At 32.6% G+C, this 24,956-nt stretch overlaps 1 long non-coding RNA gene across 1 annotated transcript; it reads right to left on the bottom strand.

Annotated features, from left to right (window-relative positions):
- Nucleotides 1–4,392: 4,392 nt before the first annotated feature.
- On the bottom strand, nt 4,393–24,517 carry LOC125754305 (uncharacterized). The gene is made up of 3 exons (XR_007408210.1): nt 24,441–24,517; nt 7,997–8,062; nt 4,393–4,494 (listed from the first exon to the last, which is right to left on the bottom strand). It is a non-coding gene; the product is annotated as an uncharacterized LOC125754305 (long non-coding RNA).
- Between the last annotated feature and the right edge of the window lie 439 nt (nt 24,518–24,956).

Raw genomic sequence — 24,956 nt, 5'->3', positions numbered from 1 at the left:
ATTAACTAGAAACTCAAGAGACATTCATTATGCTAATTCATGGCCTTTGAAAATTTTTATAAATAGCAAGGATATAAAGCTAAATTAGGACTCAAAATATGCAAATGATGCATTTTCATGTTTTATACCTTATAAGAGAGCAATTTAGATGGTGTTGCCTTCAATGGCTCATTATTTAAATTAGTCATAATAAATCAATGCTTTTATTCCTTAGCTATTGTAGCTCTTCTCTTTGCACATCAGAATGTCACTGTTAGATCTTTAAAATATACAGAGAAGCAGGACTTTAACTCATACCCACTGATCCCCAATCTTGAGTATATTGTCTGGGAATCTTTGTGAAAGGTTGAATTTTAGGCCCAGCCAAGATAAAGAATGAGTGTTGATTTCTTAGTTGGTCACCAATTTTCTCCTTATCTCTAGACCAAAGAAGTAACTTACTTACCTTATAACAAATTGGAGTTAGAAAAAGAGTATTAAGAGTTTTTTGGACACTTGGTTTACCCTAAAATCCTGAAAATAAAAGACAGTGGCAAAATGAACTTGATGGAAATTGTTCCCCACACTCAGGGACAATAGATGTTCCTGTGTATTTTTAGAGTATTCTAAAATTACAAATTATTCTTAATTCTGATTTTAAATTTATAATATTAATAAAATTTGGAAATTAAGAAAACAATTACTTAAATTATTGGTCTGAAAGATAGTTAAAAATCGTAGTGACAAATTATTGATGCTTTTAGGCTTTACTTGCCCAAATCATTTGTCTATATTCTGATTTTAATCTGTCCAAATTAAAAAAAAGTATTGTTTCAGCTTCATACAAAGCAACTAAAATAGAATCTAAGGATGAGGACTGATTATCTGGTATATTTTTTCTCCCACCAGGTAATTCTATGCAGCTAGATCTCAGAATCCAATTTGAAACCTAAGATCTAGGAAGTACTTTACAGCCTAATTTATCTTAATTATGAAAATTCCACTTTCAGAAAACAGTTCTGAAACCTACTATGTCTTTAAATGTGTGAGAGCCTTGAAAATACAAGGAAGAAAACTCAATATTCAAAACAGAAACATAGCCTATCTCAAAATACTTTCTTAAAATTGTAAATACCTTTATTATTAAAACAAAAGTATCATAGTGTTAAGTAAATCACCATATAAATAAAAATGTAACCCTAAAAGTCTTTAAAAATAGAAATTACTAATCCAGGTGAAAAGAAATTTGGTAAGGGGAGGATAATTCTGAAAAGATCAAGGAAGGATCTGAGAAAGGAAGTAAAAAAAAAAAAAATGAACCTGTAGTCAAAACAATTATTTTCCTAAAGGATTCCTGAAATGAAAAATGTCGTGAAAATGTTGAAGTCCTTGACTTTTGTTGGTTGTACAGGAGTTATGTTCACTTTTTGTCTTTAAATATTGTCTGTACTGAACATTTAATAAATTTATAATTATACTATATGTACAATTATATAAAAATCGTATATAGTTGTATAAATAATTATTAATAATTCTCTGATGGGTGCTTTTAGAATTTTCTACTATTCTAATATTCTACTATTGTGGTTTTCATTTTCCTAAATTTTTATTTAAAAAATTAAATACCATTCCACTAAAGGTGTACAAAACACAACACATGAGTTTTGAAAGAGAATCTTTCCATAAAATATCATTGTTTTCTATCCTAACTTCTTTTTCTAGTTCTGAAGTTACCTCATAGCTGCCATGGAACCTATTTGCAACTTCAGAACACTGTTTACACTGTGAAGTTTCAGGTACTAACAGTAAAACAAAAATTATAGTTTTTGTTGCTCAGTTCTGTAATTCTTTTGTTTTTGATTTATACCTGTGAAAAGAGTGCAGTGCAATAATTGCATTGCTGATGTATTTAATTTACAGGTTGGGTGACTAAAGAAATAATGTTTCAAAGTGTTCAGTCTTGTTAACCATAAAGTATAAGCTGGAGTATTCTCTTCAGCAAGTGAAGCAAGCAGATGTTGCAGCTTGGATTTCACAAGTAAATGACTTTGTTTTTTTTTTTTCTAGAAGCTTGTATTGTTACATTGTGTCTATAAAATATTATATATACATATTTAAAAGCAAAACTACATTTGAGAAACTTTTCAGTCAAATATATGACCATGAATAAGTGTGATTATTGGAGACTTAACCATTCTGTTTTTTCATTGAGGAAATAATTTTAAGGCCAAATTAGTTCCTGTATATCTTCTCAAGAACCAGCTTCTAACTCTTTCATTTACACTGATAGAGATGATGTTAGGCTGCCCTGGCAGTGAGAGCTGGCTCAGATATTTTCAATCAGACTGATTTGGGGGAGGAGTAATGCTGCAGGGAAATGTATTTTGTGTATTGAACTTGACTGCCAATAATAAAAATACTCAAAACTTCTTGGCCAGTTCTCTCATATGAGAACTATTGGAGTAATCTCTGACAAAAAGATTAAAGATGGGGCCACACCTTGAGTGGCATACCAGGTGCCCATGTACCAAACACTTTTCCAAAGTAAACAAGTGTTTTATGCATGTGACTGCAATAACACATTTTCTAAACATGTAGGCTCATCCTACTTGGTCTAAATATTTGCTTTGTTTTTAACTTTTTTTTTTTTTTTTTACTCAAAGTGACATTTTTAAATAGAGATTTTATTATATATTAATTGTGGCCTCCTGTAAGTAACAAAGCAACTAACAGTAGTAGGACTGCCATATCAGGGCTTTGAGTCTATGAATCTAAGATTCTTTATCAGATTACTTTTGAAAGATATCTTAATTTCAAATGCCTATCTATCATGGAAATGAGTAATCCTCTCTTTATGCCCCTGACAGGTTAAATAGTACCTTAAATTTGATTAGTAAAAATGATGTATCATTCTCTTTCATTTTATCTTTCAGTCATCATTTAGTACCCATTAGGTACCAAGTACCATGCCATTATAGGCTCTGGGGATTCAACAGTAAACAAAAGAGATTTTTAAAAATATCCTCTTCATGTTACTCACACAGAGAATTGGTGAAACAGTGTCCCTGAGAAAGTAAGAATGGATATATGTCCTAATGGAAGGTATGAGCCCCAAATGCTAGTCTATGTGTAAAGAAAAGTATGTATTATCACTAAAGAAAGAGCAGTAGAAACTAGTGCAAATTGTTTTTAAATTGCTATTTTTGTTGTTGTTTAGTAAGAATTGGGATCATCGTCTGAGAATAAAGATTAACGGGGGTATAATAGGTTTAAAGGGAAAGTGCCTTGTTACAGAAGAGTTACCTTGTAGAATAGTTTAGAATGTACAGTTTGGTTTGGCATCTGCATTAAAAGCTATTTTAGCTATTTAGTTGAGTTATTATATATAATGTTTTATATATATATAATGACTACCCAGTATGATTATATTTTTTTCAAGGATATTCACAAATAAATAGAATATAGGCCTGTAGTAAGCAGGAATTTGGAATTTCTTCACATGAGTAGAATGAAGTAAAGGGAGGCAAGGGAATAATTATGTATGGAAATGGGCAAACATTATTCACCTTGGGAATGTGATGAATAAAGGGGAAACTGAGGATATAAGTTTGAGGCATGGCGTAGCATCAATGGCATGTTAGCTCAAGTGGAGTTAGAGTGTTGAAGGTGGGGCATCAAAGTGAATGAGTTGGAAATATAAGAACTGGTGGTTAGAAAACAATACTTGAAATTGAGGTTATAAAAATACCTCATGTAATGTTAATGACATCAAGTGACTACAGAGAATGGAAACAAATTTCGGGATAGGAGATCAAGGAAGCAAAAATAATGCAGGGGTCGCCTTTATGTTGTAATCACCCATATTATGATGATGGGAAATCCAGGCAGGGAGAGAACCATAGGGGAATAGGTGATGACAAAAAGGAATAATATGGTTACTATGTTGTGGTGGTTGTTTTAAAAAAAAATGGCCTAGAAACAGCAATGAACAAAGAAGGTACCTGTCCCACCTCTAGAAATTGTGGATCAAGTGATAATTTTTTCTAACACTTTTTAGGAGAAGCTGCGAGAGAAACAGCATCATCAGGAGTGAGCTTGATGTCATAGAGCAGGAATATGACGAGAATTTTACAGGAGAGTTGATAATTCTTTTTGTTTGGTGTGTACCTGGGATTGTGTCCACAGGGCATACTGTGTTTCATGTGTGTTTTAAAATTTTATTTTGCTCATGAATTTTACCACATATTTCATCTGGCTGACAAATTTTCCTATTTTGTAACAACTGCTTATGTATCAACCCCTTATCTGTGTTGTAAGTATGTTTCTAAGTTTCTCCTGAAATATTTTATAATACTGAAGAATCATGATGTAGAGCTTATTTTTAATTTATTAAGTGATTTGGCTTTCATTTATATTACAGATATTCTTATTTGAAAGCTCATGTTCATTTCATACGTGGATCTTACTCCAGGATTGTGAGTATAAATTTAGGCAAAATATCATTCATGTTGGAATCTGTAAGATATAATCAAAAGAGGAGTTAAGGATTAAATAGATTTTTCCCATGTAATTAATAAATGCTTCAAGATCATTGTTAAATAATTTACCTTTTCATCTTTAAACTGTGATGGTAGCATGGTAACATTTTTGGGATATTTATTCTGTTTAAATCATCTGTCCATTCTCATGTAGTACTATACTGTTCATGCATTATATTGCAGATGAAAATTTGTGTATATGGAAAAGAATTCCAAATCTAACATCAATGAGAAGACTTCACAGCAATATGTTAGGTCATTTTTTTCCCTCTGGAAAAAACGTACACATTCCTATATAGGGAGGATTTTGGAAAGGATACACATCAAAGAGCTAATGGTGGTTATCTCTGCCTGTCAGAGATGTATTTTATTTTCATTTTTGCTAAATATGATTTTCTTATTCTTTTTTCAATAAACCAGTGACATATACTTACCTTTTTAAAATACCACAAACAAGATATATAGCAGCAACCATTTAAAGATACTTTGAGAAAAGAGAGAAAAAAGCCCAAACTGTTTCTTTAGTTTCTCTGAGCCCTAGGCAACTAAGCTTGTTTCATTTTATGAAACTCAGACTTTGAAAATGTCACTTCTTAGGCATTGTCCACGACTCCTGTTTTTCATAAATATGTTTATTTAGCTAAATCTTATTTTTCAGATCACAGCTTAACTTTTTATAGACATAATTTGATAAAAGCTTTGTCCCTGCCCCCACTCCAGCTTTGTGTAATGTATGCTTTTCGTTGTTACTCTTTAGTAAAACTGTCATCACTTCGCCACTCAACTTTTTGACTGTCAGCTCCACAGAAAAAGGAGTCCTATCTGTCTAGACTCTTCAATACCTAATACTAAGAAAGGCACATAACAGGCAATCAGTATATGATGCACTGAATGGATGAAAAAGACACAGATTTACACTCCCTATGTCTCACAAGGCATAAATATGTAGCAAAGTAACTTAGCTTCTCTTGATCTCAGTTTCCTCTGAAAGATAATGAAATGGACTGCTTCCTTCATTATTTATTTTTAAGGCTAAAGATTAAAGAACCATATAAAAGGCACTTAATTTCCGCATATATAATGAATATCCAATCAATGCAATCATTGCTTTAAAAATATTTCAGGCATAAATACTTTTAAAACAAAAATGACTAACCAGTGCAATGGGTGTTCAAGGTTTTTTTGTGGTTCCATAAAATTTTAGGATTATTCTAATTCTGTGAAAAAGTTTGGTATTTTGATAGGGATTGTATTAAACCTGCAGATTGTTTTGTATAGTATGGACATCTTAATATTTGTTTTTCCAATCCAGGAACATGGGATATCTTTCCAATAGTTCATGGCTTTTTAGTTTTTGAAGTTTTTTCACTTCCTTGGTTAAGTTTATTCCTAGGCATTTTATTCCTATTGGTAAAATTATAAGTGGGATTATTTTCTTAATTTCTCTGTTACTGTATTTCCGTTTAGGAAAGCAACAGATTTCTCTATATTAATTTTGTATCCTACAGCTTTAATGAGTTAATTTATTAGCTTAGGAGATTTTTTGGTGTAGTTTTTATCATGTCAACAGTAAACAATGAGTCTTACTTCTTCCTTAAAATTTGGATGAATTCTATTTCTTTTTATTGTGGTCGTTAGGACTTTTGGTGCAATGTTGAGTAAAAGTGATGAGGATGGACCTCTTTGTCTTGTTCCTGATCTTAGAGGAAACGCTCTCAGTTTTTCACCATCTAGAATTTGGTTAACCTTGGATTTTTCGTGTATGCATTTATTATGCTAAAGTATGTTTCCTCTGTTTTTACGTTGAAAGTTTTTATTGAATGGATGTTGTATTTTGTCAAATACTTTTTTTTTACATCTATTGAGAAGATTTTTATTTTTTTCATTTCCCTTATTAATGTGGTGTATCACATTGATCAATTTGTGAATATCGAACCACCCATGCAGCTGTGGAATAAATTTCACTTGAAAAGTGTGAAAAAATTTAGTGTATTATTGGATTCAGTTTGTTAATATTTTGTTGAGGAATTTTCTATCTATCTTCATTAAGGATATTGGCCTCTAGTGTCTTTGACTGGTTTTGGTATCAGGGCAATGCTGGACTTGTAGCATGAATTAGGAAGTTTCCCTTCCTCTTCTATTATTTGGAATAGTTTGATAAAATATGTATTAACTCAGGGTGCCTGGATAGCTCAGTTGATTAAGGATCTAACTCTTGATTTCGAGTTGGGTCATGATCTGAAGGTTGTAAGATCAAGCTGCATGTAAGGTTCCATGCTGGGCATTGAGCTTACTTAGGATTCTCTCCCCCTCCCTCACCTTTCAAAAACAAACAACAACAACAACAACAACAAAAGAATAGGTAGTAACTCTGCTTTAAATGTTTGGTAGCTCTCATCTGTGAAGCTATTTGGTCCTGGACTTTTGTTTGAAATGGAATCAGTAATTAAGAAACTTCCAACATTGTTAGTAATGGATTTGTTCCATTTTTTAATTTCCAATTCAGTTTTAGAAGGTTGTATGTTTCTAGAAATCATCCGTTTTTTGTAGGTCATCCAGTTTATTGGCATATAGTTTTTCATAATATTCTCTTATTCTGTATATCTCTCCTCTATTTCTGATTTTAATTGAGTCCTTTTTTTAAATAAAATAGTTAAACCTTTAGCCAGACTTATCTTTTCAAAAAACCAGCTTCTGGTTTTGTTGATGTTTATTTTTATTATTGTTGTTGTTTTTCTTATACCTTAAGCTTTGTTCTTTTTCTAGCTCCTTTAGGAATAATGTAAGGAGGTTAATTCAGGATTTTGCTTTTTCTTGAGGTAGACCTGTATTGCTACAGACTTACCTTTAGAATAGCTTTAGCTGCCTTCCAAAGATTTTGTAACCATTGTGTTTTCAGTTTCCTGTTAAATTTCTTGGTAGAGCCATTCATTTTTTTAGTATCATGTTACTTAGCTGCCACCTATTTTTGTTTCCAGATTTTTTCTTGTGATTTATAATGTCATATAGTTGTGGTTTGGAAAGATTCATGATCTAATTTCAATCTTTTAAAATTTATTGACTGGCGGCCTAAAATGTGCTCTATCTTGGAAAATGTTTCATGTGTACTTGAAAATAATGTATATTCCAGTGGTTTTGGAAAGTTCTGCAACTATATCAGAGGTCAACTGGTTTAATGTGTCATTCAAAGTCACTGTTTCCTTCATGGCTTCTGTTTGGATTAGCCATTGAATAAGTGGGGTTTAAATTCCTGTACTATTACTATAATACTGTCAATTTCTTCTTTTATGTTAATAGTTGCTATATGTATTTAGGTACTCTCATTTGGGGTGCATGAATATTTACAATTATTTTATTCTTTCCTTGGATTGTTCTGACTATGTAGTGTTGTTCTTTGTCTCTTATTACAGTCCTCGTTTTAAAGTCTGTTTTGTCTTATTTTAAATATTGCTACTCTATCTCTCTTTGGTTCCACTTACATGGTAAATGTTCTTCCATCCCTTCATGTGCAATCCACATGTGTCTCCATGTCTGAAGTGAACCTCCTGTAGACAACATAGAGATGAGTCCTGCTATTTTTAACTTAAAATTTTAATAATTTAGGTGTACAGTATAAAGATTAAACAATCCTATGCATTTCTCACTGCTCATCATGATAACTGTACTCTTAATACCCTTTACCTATTTCACCTCCTCCCCCCACAACCTTCCCTCTGCATCCATCAGTTTGTTCTCTGTATTTGGGTCTGGTGTTTTTCTTTTTCTTTGTTTTGTCTCATAAATGTCACACATGGGTGAAAACATATGTTATTTTTCTCTGACTGGTTTATTTTGCTTAGCATTACATACTCCAGTTAAATTATGTTGTTGTAAATGCCAAGATTTCATTTTTTATGGCTAATATTCCATTATTAATAACTGTACTCTCATATTTATTATCACCTCTTTATTCATTCATTTATGGATGGACATTTGGGTTGCTTCTTTATCTTGGTTATTGTAAATAATGCTGCAATCAACATAAAGGTACATATAACTTTACAAAGTAGTGTTTTGGTTTTCTTTGGATAAATACCCACTAATGGAATTACTGATTCATATGGTAATTCTAGTTTTTATCTTTTGAGGAAACCCCATATTTTTTTCCACAGTGGCTGCAGCAATTTGCATTCTCATCAATCATGCGAAAGTTTTCCATTTCTCCACAATCTCACCAATACTTGTAATTTCCTGTGTTTTTGATTTTAGCCATTTTCATTTGCAATTTATAATGATTAATATTGTGGGACATCTTTCATGTGTCTCTTGTCCATCTCCATATCTTCTTTGGGAAAATATCTATCCATTTTTAATTGGATTTTTTAGTATTGAGTTAAATATCAACCCCGTCAGACATAATTTACAAGTATATTGTCTCATTCAGTAGGTTGTCTTTTAATTTTGTTGATGATTTTCTTTGCTGTGCAAAATCTATATTTGTTCCAGGAATTCTATTATTTCAAGTGACACATTTAGGTCTTGAATCCAATTCGATTTTATTTTTGTGTATGGTGCAAGAAAGTGGTTGTTTTCCCAGAACCATTTGTTGAAGAGATTGTCTTTTCCCCACTGCATATTCTTGCCTGCTTTGTAGAAGACTAGCTTTATTTCTGGGATCTCCACTCTGTTGATCTATGTGTCTATTTTTGTGCCATACTGTACTGTTTTGATTAACATAACTGGGTAGTATATCATGAAATCTGGGATGTGATACTTCAAGTAGTTTTCTTCTTTTTCAAGGTGATTCTGGCTGCTTGAGTTATTTTTGGTTCCCTGCAAATTTTACTATTCTAATTCTGTGAAAAATGCTATTGGTATTTTAATAGAGATTGCATTAAATCTGTAGACTGCTTTGGGTAATATGGACACTTTAACAATATTGATTCTTCTCATCCATGAGCATGGAATATGCTTCCATCTGTTTGTGCTGTCCTCAGTTTCTTCCATCAATGTTTTATAGTTTTCATTGTATAGGTCCTTGACTTTCTTGGTTAGTTTATTCCTTAACCAAGGTATTTAATCATTTTGGATGCAATTGTAAAAGAGAATGTTTTCTTAATTTCTCTTTCTGCTACTTCACTAGTAGTGTATAGAAATGCAATGGATTTCTGTATGTTTAATTTGTATCTTGTGACCTTACTAAATTCATTTATCAGTTCTTGTAGGTTTTTTTGGTGGAATCTTTAGTGTTTTCTACACTAAACCAGCCTTACATGATATAGCAAAGGAAATCTTTGAGTGAAAAGATCACAACTAGTAGTAAGAAAACTGAGATGAAACACATTCACAAGTAAATGCAAACCTATAATAAAAGGAGTACATTAATCACTTAAAATTGCTTTTACTACTTTAGCTTACATAATGGTGTTATATCTACAAAATAAAAGAATGTAAAGTATGGCATATACACAAAACATGGGCAAAAGTCAAACTTCAGTGCTTCAGAATGGGTTCAAATTTAACTGGACATCAACTTAATATAGATTACTAAACACATAAAATGTTATATATGAACATACGAAAACCTGTAAAAAATCCCATCAAACTACAAGAGAATAGAGCAGGAGAAGAAAGATAAAAGAACTACAAAACAACCATAAAACAAGTAACAAAATGTCAGTAAGCACATACTTATCAAAATTATTTTGAATGTAAATGGACTGAATTCCCCAATCAAAAGACATTGGTGACTAGATAAAAAAGTAAGACCCACTATTAAAAGACTCGTTTCAGACCTAAAGACACATGTAGATTGAAAGTGAAGGATGGAAAAACATTTATCATACAAATAGATGCAAAAAAGATAGCTGGAGTAGCATTACTTATATTGTACAAAGTACACTTTAACAGAGAGAAAATAACACTACATAAAAGGAACAATCCAAGAAGAAGATAATTCAATTATAAATACTTATGTACCCAACGGGGAATACCCAAATATATAAAGGGGCTAATAACAGATATTAAGCAAGAAATGAAGAGTAATACAACAATATTAGGGGACTTTAACATCAATGGATAGATGATCCAGACAGAAAATCAGCAAGGAAACATAATTTTTGGATGACGCATTGGCCAGATGGATCTAACAGATCTATTCAGAACATTGGATCCAAAGACAGTCTTTTCAAATGCACATGAAACATTCTAGAGAATAGATCACCTGTTAGGCCATAAACCAAGTTTTAGCAAATTCAAAAGATTGAAGTCATATGCATCTTTTCCAACCACAAAAGAAATTTAGAAAACAAAAATGGAACTTAGATAACATGCAATTTAAAACAATGAAGGCATCAATGAATAAATCGAAGGGGAAATTAAAAAATATATATGGAGACAAATGAAAAAGGATATTATGATGGTGCAAAAGCTGTACTGAGAGAAATGTATAAGCAATACAGGCCTGTATCAAGAAGCAAGAAAAATCTCAATGTAATCTCCCCATTTAAAGGAGAAGAACAAGACAACAAACAAAACTTAAAAATAGGAGAAAGGACACAGAGACTAAAAAACAATGCAATCTATCAATGAAACTTAGAATTGGTTCTTAGAAAGAGCAAAGAAATTGATAAGTCTTTGGTCCCAGACTCATCAAAAAAATTATAAAATCAGAAATGAAAGAGATATAATGGATACCACAAATACAGAGGATTATAAGAGATTATGAAAAATTATATGCCAGCAAATTGGAAAACCCAGAAGAAATGATAAATTCCTAGAAATGTATAACATCCCAAAATCAAATCAGGAAAAAAGCAGAAAATTTGAACAGACCAATTAACAGCAAGGAAATTGAATCAGTAATCAAAAAAAAAAAAAAATCCCTATAAAGAAAAGTCTAGGACTAGATGACTTCACAGGTGAATTCTATCAAACTCTTGAAAAAGAGTTAATATCTCTGATGGTTTGTTTCCCTTCCTTCCCCTATGATCCTTTGCACTGTTTCTTAGATTCCACATATGAGTGAAACCATATGATGTCTTTTTCTGACTTATTTTGCTCAGCATAATACCCTCCAGTTCCATCCACATCAATGTAAATAGTAAGATTTCATTCTTCCTCATGGCTAATAGTCCATTGTGTGTGTGTGTGTGTGAGTGTGTGTGTGTGTGTGTATAACACATCTTTATTCTAGTCTCTTAACTATAGGAAACAAACTGAGTGTTGTTAGAGAGGAGGTGGATGGCAGGATAGGGTAACTGGGTGATGGACATTAAGGAGGGCACATGATATGATAATCCCTGGGCGTTATATGCAATTGATGAATTACTGAACCCTACATCTGAAATTAATGATGTGGGTTGCCTGGATGGCTCAGTGGTGAGCATCTGCCTTTGGCTCGGGGGGTTATCCCCGTCCCAGGATCGAGTCCCACATCCTCCCACATCCGGCTCCCGGCAGGAAGCCTGCTTCTCCCTCTGTCTATGTCTCTGCCTCTGTGTCTCATGAATAAATAAAATCTTTTAAAAAATTGAAACTAATGATGTACTATATGTCGGCTAGTTGAATTTAAGTAAATAAAAAAGAAGAGTTAATACCTATTCTCAAATTATTCCAAAAAGTGGAGGAGGAAGATAAACTTCCAAATTCATTCAATGAGATCAACATTACCATAATATAAAAACAAGTGAAGACAATACTAAAAACAAAACAAAACAAAACAAAACCTACAGGCTAATATGTCTGATGAAGATAGATACTAAAATCCTCAATAAAGTAAAACAAATCATTCACCATGATCAAGTGGGATTTATTCCTGGGATGCAAATATGGTTCAATATTCGTAAATCAGTGTGATACGTCATATCAACAAGTTAAAAAGAATAAAAAAATCTTATAATCATTTCAATAGGTGTATAAAAAGCATTTGACAAAATAGGTTTAGAGGAAATACGCTTCACATAATAAAGGCCATGTATGAAATACCCACAGGTAGCATCATACTCAAAGGTGAAAAACTGAGAGCTTTTCCCCTAGATCAGGAAAAAACCAAGCATTTCTACTTTCACTGATTTTATTCAACATAGTACTGCAAGTCCTAGCCACAGCAATCACACTAGAAAAAAGTGAAAGTCATCTAAATTGGTAAGAAAGAAGTTTTACTTCTTTCATTATTTGCAGATGACAGGATGCTATATAAAGAAAATACAAAATATTCCACAAAAACCTACAAGAACCAAATAATGAAGTCCATAAGATTATAGGATACAAATTCAACACACAGAAATGTGTTGCATTTCTATATGTTACTAATGAAGTAGCAGAAAGAAAAATTAAGAAAGCACTCCCTTTTACAAGCACCCCAAATCCTAAAATATCTAGGAATAAATTTAACCATGGAGGTGAAGCACCTACACTCTGAAAAGATGGCACAAATAGATGGAAAGATGTACTATGCTCAGAGATTGGCAGAACAAATATTGTTAAAAGGCCCATGCCACCTAAATCAGTCTACAGATTTAATTCACTCTCTATTGAAATACCAACAGCTTTCTCACAGAATTAGAAAAAAATAGTAAATTTGTGTGGAATTACAAAAGAACTCAAATAGCCAAAGCAATCTTGAAAAAGAAGAAAACTAGAGGTATCAAAATCCCAGATTTCATGATGTACTACGTAGATGTGTTAATCAAAACTATACAGTGTGGCACAGAAAGACACATAGATCAATGGGGAAGAATAGAGAGCTCAGAAATAAACTCATATGGTCAATTTGTGACAAAGGAGGCAAGAATATGCAATGGGGGAAAAATCTCTTTTTTTATAGTGTGAGGAAAACTCAACAGTTATATAAAAAAGAATGAAACTGGACTAGTATCTTATACCACACGCAAAAATATATTTAACATGGAGTAAGCACCTAAATATGAGGCATGAAAACCTAAAAGTCCTAGAAGAGAGCACAGACAATAATTTCTCTGACATTGGCCATAGCAAATTTTTCAAGATTTATCTCCTAAGGCAAGGGAAACAAATGCAAAAATAAGTTATTGAGACTACATCAAAGATACAAGCTTATTCACAGCACAGGAAACAATCAACAAAACAAAAAGATAACTTCTTGAATAGGAGACAACATCTGCAAGTGACATATCCAATAAGGGGTTAGTATCCAAAATATATAATAAATGTATACAATTCAGTGCTACATAAACAATGCACTTAAAACTGGGCAGAAGACATGAAGAGACATTTTTTCTAAAGAAGATATCCAGGTGGCCAGCAGACACATGAAGAGATGCTCAACATCATCAGTAGGGAAATGCAAATCAAAACCACAATGAGCTATTACCTCTCACCTGTCACAATAGCTAAAATCAAGAAACAGCAGGTGTTGGCAAGGATGGGGAGAAATAACCCTCATGCACTGTTGGTGGGAATGCAGACTTAGGCAGCCACTGTGGAAAACAGTATGGAGGTTCTTCAAAAAGTTAAAAATAGAATTATCCTATGATCCAGCAATTCCACTACTGGGTATTTACCCAATGAATACAAAAATACTAATTAAAAAAAAAAGCACTCCTATATTTATTGCAGCATTTTTTACAATAGCCAAAATATGGAATCAACCCAAGTGCCCATTCACAGATACATAGGAATACTATTCAGCCATAAAAAATAACAAAATCTTGTCATTTGCAACACATAGGTATAATGTTAAGTGAAATAAGTCAGTTAGAGGAAGACTACTATATGATTTCCTCATATTTGTAATTTAAGAAACAAAGCAGAAGCCCCCCTCCCCCCCAAAACCCAAACTAAATATAAATAGCTGGCAGTTATAGTGAAGTTAATAGGGAGGGGGAGAATGGGTGAAGAGGATAAAGAGTACAATTATTGGGATCAGCAAAGTAGAATTGGCGAATCACTATGTTGCACACCTGAAATTAATATAACAATTACACTGGAATTAAAAATTTTAAAGGATATATTACCTTTGAAATTTAATAAATTATGAAAAATAAAATAATTGCCCTAAAAAGTAAAATAAAATGAATAACAAATATTAAAGGATACAAGATAATTTGGGGTCTTTTGTAACTCTCAATTATCTTCATATTTTTGATAACATTTTTCCTATGCACATTTTAACTTACTGGTCTTGGAAATAAGAGTTATTTATATAACCTTTAAAAGGTGTCATATATCATTTGAAGTTTTTTTTTTAATTTCTTCAAGTTAAAACTTCAGCAGATGAGACATATCCACTATTTTTAGTATATGTGATATCTATGATCATTTTTATTTTATCATAGGTATTTTGAAGCCTGATTTTAACTTTTGTGACATTATCATCTATATATTCAAGTAACTTTATATTTTGTATTTATTTTATGATATCCTACAATGCTTTGTCTTACTACAGTATATAAATTAAATGTAGTTGGTATAATAATTTTAAAAATTTGTTCTGGCTTAAATGAAGAAAATGTAAACTATTGATAAAATATGACTAGTTTAACCCCTTTTGATGTTATAATTATTATATTTAGATAAATGTTTAAACAAATACTAGCATAGCCAGATTAATCCTATTGGTTCTTCAAAATCTCAGTACTTGTCTTGGTAAAGACAATATAAAATCAAAATAACTTTAATTTCTAAGCAAGTATGAAGGGGGGAAAAAGCCTTTGCACTATTAATGGTCCTAAGTTTTTCCATATTCTCTTGAAATAGTCTTTAAATTTCTACTTCATTATAATGCTTTATTTAAAAAATATGTAATCATGGGATTACAAAAGATAATAAAACTGAGAGAGTAGACAGTCTACTTATCTGTTTCTTCTCTGTTAGAACATATGTCAGAAAATTGAATTACTTTCAAATACTAGGTTTATTGCCTGTCCTACTATTTTTCAGTTTCCGTAACTGTCTTCTACTTTTCAGTCCTATGTTCTTTCAATATTTGGGAACACATTTTCGTTAAGCAGCATTAGGATAAAGATGAGCGCATTGTACAATACACTCACAAAATATTTGGCAATATCTGTCAAAATTATAATTGCAAATCAGTATGTTTTATCCATCAGTATCGCTGGTAAGAATGTGTCACTATAATCACAAAAACATCTACACAAGAATAATTATTGAAGTTTTTTGTTTGATTAAAAACTGGTATGGAAGATTAAAAATGAACCTTAGATTCTTTAATATGCCTTCTAGTGAGAAGAATTTAACCCCCTTCTCCTTGAATCCGTTCTGATCTGTGACTGCTCTGTCCAATAGAATCTGGTGGTAATGATGCTGTGTCAGTGTGAGAGTGTGAGATATCCCCTTCAAGAGGGTAGGGATCATGGACTCTGGCATCATAGTACTCCAAGTTGTTTTGTAAGAAAACCAATTGTCATACTAATACCACATAGGGAAGCCCTGAGCACTTGGAGAGAGGCCATCTGAGGCCAGTTCTCTAACCATCTCCACCAAGGCCACAGACATGTGGGGACATCCATCTAATATCGTTGGGCCTGGCATCAACTAAGTATTACTAAGTAACCAGTTTGTACAATGTGAACCAGAAAAATCACCTAGCTAGGTCTTGTGCATATATCTTACCACAAAATGATGAGATACAATAAAATCATTGACATTTTAATAAGTTTGAGTTTAAGGGTAGTTATCGAGCAATAGATAATTGAACAATTGGAAATGTGTCTTCAATGTAGTAATTATACATGAGTCAGCTCTTTTTACCCAGTGGAGAATGATCTGATATAAACTGAATGTAAAAGTAAGCTACAAAATATATTGTTTTTTTGCTTAAGACATTAGCTAGATTCTACAACTATGCTCTCAAAAGGATAGACTATCTGCAGAGACGCCCTCCAAAATTGACAATGGCTTTTTACTTTGGGGAGAATGTGTGTGTATAAACTTACAGCACTGGACTACTTGCTATACTTTCCATCCTTTTAGTAGAAATTAGAAGAGAAAAGGAAATAAAACATGTGGAATAGTATGGTCCTATTCTGCTTAGTCTTATGCTAGTTAGTGTTAAGTATTCTATAAATATAAGAATTTTAGAAGTTGTCTTTAGGGTGTTTCTTAGAATATGAAAATGACCACTCAATAAATATTAGTGACTTAGCAAAACATTTCATGAGATACAATTGAAATTGGAGGCTAAATTCTTTGCTGAGCTGATCTGGCTCTAAAAGAGATGTACAAATCCAGAACATCAGGTTTGCATTTCTAATCATCCTCTATACCCCATACAGCATATATAATGAAAGATGATTACACAGTAACTGGTAACACAGCTGGGAGGTGTTCTCTGAATAAGATTTTTGTTCTCTTTTCATTTCAAAACAGCTTTTATTTCTATGACATCTTGCATAGAGCAGATGGTCTCAAAAGTTAAATTTGACCATGAATACTACATTAGCTGTCATGTAACTAGGGAAGGAACATTATAAACAAGAAGAACTTCCTTTTAAAATGTTTCATTCATTTTACTGTTATATCATATGTGTGTGTGTTTCCATTTAATGAGGAAAGTATTTAGCAAATATGGTTTACTACAGTTTTATAACTCAATATTGCATCATTTTATTTCTGACCATTCAAAGTGAAACAAGGATGGAGCTGAAGGATCATTAATATGCAATAGGGTGTTAACAATCATATCACCCCACAGAAAAAGAAAAGGTTTTCTTATTGTTTTTCAGCTAGAGATTCAATAAAAGCAGATGTTCTGCTCTTGACTTGCCAAGAAAATTAGCACTTTTCTAGGAGGTACACACAGGGTTGAAATATTCTCCAGCCATTGAAAAAATAGATCTCAGCATGTCAGAGATGTGAAAAGGCAAGCATTTTAAAAAATGGGACTACCAGCTATGTAGTGTGTGTGTGTGTGTGTGTGTGTGTGTGTGTGTGTGCATGTCTACATAGACTCATTCATACACATATTTCGCACGGAGTCCATACAATTTATGCCAGCCATCTCTTTACCTTTGAGATATGTTCTGGCACCTACTTGTTGACTTCTTTTTCTGTGATGAAAGAAGAGAATATAGGAAGAGAGTGAGCATCAAAGCAAATAAAAAATCATACAGTGGGTCTCACAATCCAAACTCTTATTTTGGCTCAATGATTAGGATTTGCATGTCTAGGGATCCTTGTTGCCATCTTTACTTCAAACTATTACTCCTTCTACAGCTTGCTCTTGTCACTATTGAGGAGAACAGCAATACAGGAGTGACCAAGAGTCTGAGGCAAGACCCCTTGCTGCTGAGTTGTACAACTTGTGACCTGACTATTCTTTGGCAAATCCAGCCACTGTTACAGCTTTGTGTATTTGAAACCAAAAGAATATAACAATATCTGCATTATAGAAAACATGTAAGAATTACAACGATTGACACATGGAAAGAATTTAGATCTGCCTACAGTGAGCACTCTTACAATTTTATTTATTTATTTAATAATTATTTATTTATTCATTCATTTATTAATGAGAGAGACTGAGAAACACAGAGGGAGAAGTAGGCTCCATGCAGGGAGCCCCTATGTGGGACTCAGTCCCAGGAATGCAGGGTCACATCAACAATTTTAACTATTATTTTCAGTAGAGAAAAATAGACATTGCTGCCATTTTTGTATTTATTTTGTCTAATTGCATGCAGTATTATGAAAATAAGAAAAAAAATTACTCTTCCAGGTAACACCTCCATCTATAGTGCAATACCCTGTCAAATTTTCATTTAAATATCTATCTAGCTTTGGCTAAAAATGCATTGGCTAATGCTTAACAGGTGCTATTTTTACCAAAGAGCTGTACAATGACAATTTTTGCACTTTATCTTAGTTATGAAATCCCATTCATTTGTTGAATCAAAATATCTATATTGAATATTCACTACATTCCAGAAATTATTATGTGCTCTGTGAATATAAACATGCCTAAGTGGCCTGTGCTTGATGTGAGTCATTATCTAGCAGAGAAAAGAGACGATCATAAAGCTAAATAAAATAAAACATAATAAGCATTCTTGTGTTATGACCAAAGTAATACCAGAATATAAAATAAGGGAAATTTAAGTCTACAATAGAGGAAAAAGGAATCAGTACAATATGGAAAAATCATTACAGATGCAAGGGCTTTCAAGGCTAAGGGAAAAAGCAAAAGTGAATACAATAAAAAAAGTATATGTACTGATAAGAAATATGAGTAAGAAAGTAAATTAGTACAGTGTCTGGGATACCATGAAAAAAGACTTTCACCACTATTTCTAGCTGAAGGAGAATTGAAAAAGACCACCAAAGAAATAGATTATATCATTAACATTAAATCATGCTGTTAATTACAAGACTTATATTCTAATTATTTTAACATAATGAGTGTTTAAAGTATGTTATTTATATGATTAAAATACTTTAAATTTGTACTACAAAATGTATAAAAGCATCTGATCAATAAAATAGCTTCTTTAAGTCTCAGGAAGTTTTGCAACTATGCATGCCCTAAGATTTTGGCAACGAATAGGAGGTGAAGCTTGAGGACTTACCTTTGTTCTGAAAAATTATATCACAACTGTAATACTACATTACCTTTTATATCACAACTGTAATACTACATTACCTTTTAATCTGGAGTCCTATCTTGTTTCTGCTTAATATCCATTTTTAAGATAATAGGGTAAACATATTACTTGTGTCACAAAGAAGATACATTGAAAGATAGCTAAAATAAAATATTCTCCAAAATTTCATTTCAAAGCCATTAATCATGTAGCATAGTTCAGTTCTGTAGCTTTGACCTTGTACACAGTCATGATCCAGGTTAAGACTGCTTCTGAGATGGAGTCATGCTCCAGGAGTTCTTCCAACGTTCATATTTCCTCTTGTGTCATGTGGTGAAGCTGGTTAAGAGGTATATTGTAATTCACTATGCTATTTTTGCAACATTTCTGTAAGGTTGCAACTAGTTCAAAATAAAAATGAAAACATTTATGTAAATATTACTGCTATGTATACTTCAAAATTAGAGACTCATTTTTTGAAAATTTTAAGAATATGTTTCAAACAAAATATTCAGAGACTAGATAACAAAAAGTGATGACAACAATAACAATCAAGGAAGGTCCAAGATGAAAGCATAGGAAGCCACTGACATTACCACTTTCCGTAGACACACCAAACCTACACCTGCATATAGAGCAATTCTTTCTGAAAAAGAACTGAGGGGTAATTCCATAGTTCCTGCATACCAAAATATAGAGGAACCACATAGAAAATGACAGGAGAAAGATACATAACAAGAATACCATCCCTCATTCTGTGACACACATTGGGGGGAAAGATAGCATTGAGGGCTATGGGATATACCCTGGAACACAGAAAAAAATACAAATGATTTAAGGGGCAACTAAGCTGTAAGAGAAGACCTATTTACTAACACTGAAGAATTTGCCAAATGGTGGGGGAACTGCTGGAATTTTCTCTGGGATGACAGTGCTGGTTGGTGTTATTGCTTGCATTCTCCCACCACCTTCATAGCACAGATGGAAGTAGGTCTGGGTATACTCTAACTGACCTACTGCCTCAATGAGTCACAGATCCCTAAACCATACCAGCTTTAGCCATTCCCTCCTCATTTACACTGCTATGCTCTGGCATTCGCCCAAGGTGGCTCCAATGCAGTACATAACAAGACATCCCAGATATTTCACTAAGATGACACAGATGCAAAGCATCCAAGGACAAATTGAGCTCATCCCAACAGGGTCCCCTGAACAGAATGCCTCAGGAGTCACCAGCCCATGCATGCCCATTTAGCTCCAGCCATCCACAGGGATGGCTTTGGTAACATCTAGCTTATACCTACTTGAATACCCTGGAACTCACAGTCTATGCCTGCTGCAGCTTCAGCCAGTGCCACCTGGTATATGTAGTCTACACAGGGGACATTCCTACGTAAGTCCCTTCAAGACTGACAAAGGTAGCTGTTTCTCCTAATCTACAGAAACAAAATTGGGAGACAGAAATATGCTATAAATGAAAGATCAAAACAAGACTTCAGAAAAAGACCTAAATAAAGGTAAGCAATCTACCTGATAAAGAGTTCAAATTATGTTTATAAGGATGCTTACCAGACTTGAGAGAAAAGTAGATGAACTCCATAAGAAAAATTCAACAAAGAGATAATAAAGAACTAATCAGAGTTGAATAAAATAAATTAATTGAAAAATACACTAGAAAGGACGCCTGGATGGCTCAGCAGTTGAGCATCTGGCTTTGGCTCAGGGCGTGATCCTGGAGTCCTGGGATTGAGTTCTGCATTGGGTTCCCTGCATGGAGCCTGCTTTTCCCCCTGCCTGTGTCTCTGCTCCTCTCAGTGTGTCTCTCATGATTAATAAATAAAATATTTTAAAAAAGAAAAAAACAGTAGGATGGATCAGCGATCTAAAAGGGTAGTGGACACCACTCAAACTCAACAGCAGGAAAGAGAAAAAGAAAATGTTAAGGGACCTTTAGGACAGCAAGCATACTAAAATTTGCATTATAGGGGTCCCAGAAGAAGAGAGAAAGGAACAGAACACTTATTTGAAGAAATAAAAGATGAAAACTTCCCTAATCTGGGGGAAAGAAACACACCCAAATCCCGGAAGCAAAGGAAGTCCCTACCAAGTTGAACTCCTAAAGGGCCAAACCAAGATACATAATTAAAATAACAAAAAGTAGTGATGAAGAGAAAAATTTAAAAGCAGTAAAAGACAACTAGCTATATATTGGAGAAAGCCCATAAGGCTACTAGCAGAATTTTTGCAGGCCAGAAAAGAATGGCATGATATATTCAAAGCTGAAAAGAGATAAAGAAAACACTTAAAACCAAAACATTCTACTTAGTAATTTTATCATTCAGAATAGAAGGAAAGAGTTCCCTCAGACAAAAAAGAAAGAAAGAAAAAAAAAAGTTGGACTTAATGGAAATGGAACAGAATGGAAAAGGCTATAACTAGGACTAAGAAAGTTTTGAAAAGAAAAAATTATACTGGTAAAAGCAAATATATAATAAAGGTAGTAATCACTTTTAAAGCTAGTATGAAGGTTTAAAAGACAATAGTAGTACAGTCAATTATAGCTACAAAAATTAGGAGATTCACAAAACAAAAATTACACGTGGAGGGGAGTAAGAATGAGTTTGACCTTAATGACAAATTGGACAATCTAGAAGAAATGGATACATTCATTGAAACATCCAATTTTCTAAGGCTGAATCAGGAAGACAATCTGAAGAGATTGATAACTAGTAATAAGAACATAAGTAATAAAACTTAATCAGTAATAAATAAATTCCCAGCAAATGGAAGTCAAGGACCAGATGGTTTCGCAGGCAAATTCTACCAAATATTTTAGAAAAAGTAAATACCAATTCTAGAATTATCTTTCTCCCCTCTCCACCCAAAAGGAGGAGATATTCTTCCAAATTCATTCTACAAGGCTGGCATTACCCTGATACTGAAACTAGAAAAAGATGCACTATAAAAATCCCCACAGGACAATATTCCTGGTAAACATAGATGCAAACATCCTCAACAAAATATAAGCAAACCAAATTCAACAATACATTAAAAGGATCATTCACCATTATCAAGTGGGTTTTATTCTAGGGATACAAGGATGGTTTAACATCTGCAAATTAATGTGGCACACTACGTTAACAAAACAAAGGATAAAATCACGTTTGTCTCAATAAATACAAAAGAAAATGACAAAATTCAGTGTCTGTTCATGATCCAAACTCTCAAGTGGCCATAGAGTAAACATACCTCAAAATAATAAACCAGCATGCTGAATGGTGAAAATCTGAAAGCTTTTCCTCCAAAGTCAGAAGAAAGACAAGGATGTCCCCTTTCACCATTTGTTTTCAACATAGGACTGGAAGCAATTAGAAAACGAACATTCATACAAACTGATGCCATGATACTTTATATATAAAGCCCTGAAGATTCCACCAAAAAGCATAGAATACATAAATTTAGTAAAGTTGTATAATATAAAATATACAGAAATTTGTTGTATTTGTATATACTAATAACAAAGTAGAAGAAAGTAAGAAAACAATTATATTTACAATTGGACCAAAAGAATAAAATACCTAGGAACAAACTTAACTAAGAAATAAGACTTGTACTCTGAAAAGTATAGGACATTAAAGAAAAAAAAATTACAACACAAATAAATGGTAAGATATATTATTTTTTTGAATCAGAAAAAATAATACTGTTAAAATGTCTTACTACTCAAAGCAATCTATAGATTCTTTGATAAGGATTATTGTAATCCTTATCAAACCATTAATAGTTCTTTTTACAGAAGTAGAATAAGTAATCCTAAAAATTATATGGAACCACAAAACCTCAAATAGTTAAAGCACTCTTGAGAATGAAGACAACAGCTGTAATAATCAAAATAGTATGGTTCTGGCACAAAAATATACACAGATCAATAGAGTAGAGAGCCAGAAATAAACCCCCACTTATATGGTCAATTAATCTATGACAAAGAAAGCAAGAATATGGGGTAAATATAATAACTTCAATAAAGGGTGTTGGGAAAACTGGACAACTACATAAACTAGACAAGTTTCTCATATCATATGCACAAATAAAATGGATTAAAAAGTGAAATACAAGATGTAAAATCATAAAACCCCTAAAAGGAAGCATAAGCAGTAATCTTTTTAGATTGGCCTTTGAATCATTCTTCTGGATCTGTCTTCAGGCAAGGAAAATTTTTTAAAAAGTAAAAATACACATATAAGACTACATAAAACTAAAAAGCTTTTGAAGAGAGAAGGAAACCTACTGAATGAGAGGACATATTTGCAAATGATGTATTTAAAAAGAAGCTAAGGTCCAAAATACATAAAACGTGTTTACAAATCAACACAAAGGGATCCCTGGGTGGCGCAGCAGTTTAGCGCCTGCCTTTGGCGCAGGGCGCGATCCTGGAGTCATAGGATCGAATCCCACGTCGGGCTCCCGGTGCATGGAGCCTGCTTCTCCCTCTGCCTATGTCTCTGCCTCTCTCTCTCTCTCTCTCTGTGTGACTATCATAAATAAATAAAAAAGTCAAAAGAAAATCAACACACAAAAACATCTGATTAACAAACGGGTAGAGGACCTATGTAAACATTTTTCCAAAAAGACCTACAAATGACCAACAGACACATGAAAAGATTCTCAACATTACTAAGCAAGGAAATGAAGATCAAAACCATAATGAGATATCAACCCACACCTGTTAGAAATGGCTATATAAAAAAGACAAATAACAAATGTTGACGAAAATGTGGAGAAAAAGAAGGAAAACTTGTGTACTGTTGTTAGGAATTTACATGGGTGCAGCTGCTGTGGGCAATAGTATGGAGGTCCCTCAAAACTTAAAAATAGAAATACCATATGACCTGGTCATTACACTTTTGGGCATTTACCTGAAGAAACAAAATCAGTAAGTCAAAAACATATATGTGCCACTATGTTTATTACAGCATTATTTACAATAGAAAAGACATGGAAGCAACCTAAATGCCCATCAATAGATAAATGCATAAAGAAGATACTGTGTATTTATACAATGGAATATTACCATAAGAAAGAATGAAATCTTGCTATTTGTGACAACATGGATTGGTCTAGATGGTATTATACTGGGAGAAAAATATCAGAGAAAGCAATACTGTATGATTTCACTTATATTTGAAATCTAAAAAACAAAAAACAAAAATACAAAAAAGAGACTCACAAATACAGAGAACACACTGATTGTTGCCAGTGGGAGGTGGGGAAATCGGTGAAATAGGTAAAGAAGAGCTACAAACTTCTATTTTTTAACAATTGACAGGGATGGAAAGTAAGAATATAGTAAATAATATTGTAATACCTTTGTAAGATGGTAACAGTGATGATTGTGGTGAGCATTTCATAATGTGTATGATTATTGAATCACTGTTGTATACCTGGAAGTAATATTGTATGTCAACTATATTTAATAAGTAACTTAAAACATTTTGATGCATGACTTATTTAAATTTTTATTAAATAATATACTGTTTTATAAAGCTATTTTCACTGGATAAATTCAATATTACTAACTATATGAAAATTAGATTTTATAAAGTCAAAGAAAAATATAAATTTATTAATATAGTATAATATTATTAATTTAAAATATTCTGAATTTATTAATGTAGTATAAAACTGGGTAAGATAAACTTAGATATAAAATATTGGTATCTATACACACATATAAAACATTTAACCTATTTATATGGAGCACATGTTACAAACGAAATGTAATTTCTCATATCAAATATAGACTTCACATTAAAATTTTACTTATTTTTTTTCACATTAAAATTTTAATATCAATGTATAATATAATGCCATAGGACAAAAT

Source organism: Canis lupus, chromosome 34 (genome assembly GCF_003254725.2).
Source record: "Canis lupus dingo isolate Sandy chromosome 34, ASM325472v2, whole genome shotgun sequence".
In the NCBI taxonomy this organism is placed as follows: Eukaryota; Metazoa; Chordata; class Mammalia; order Carnivora; family Canidae; genus Canis; species Canis lupus.
This window is presented reverse-complemented; position numbering and strand designations above follow the sequence as displayed.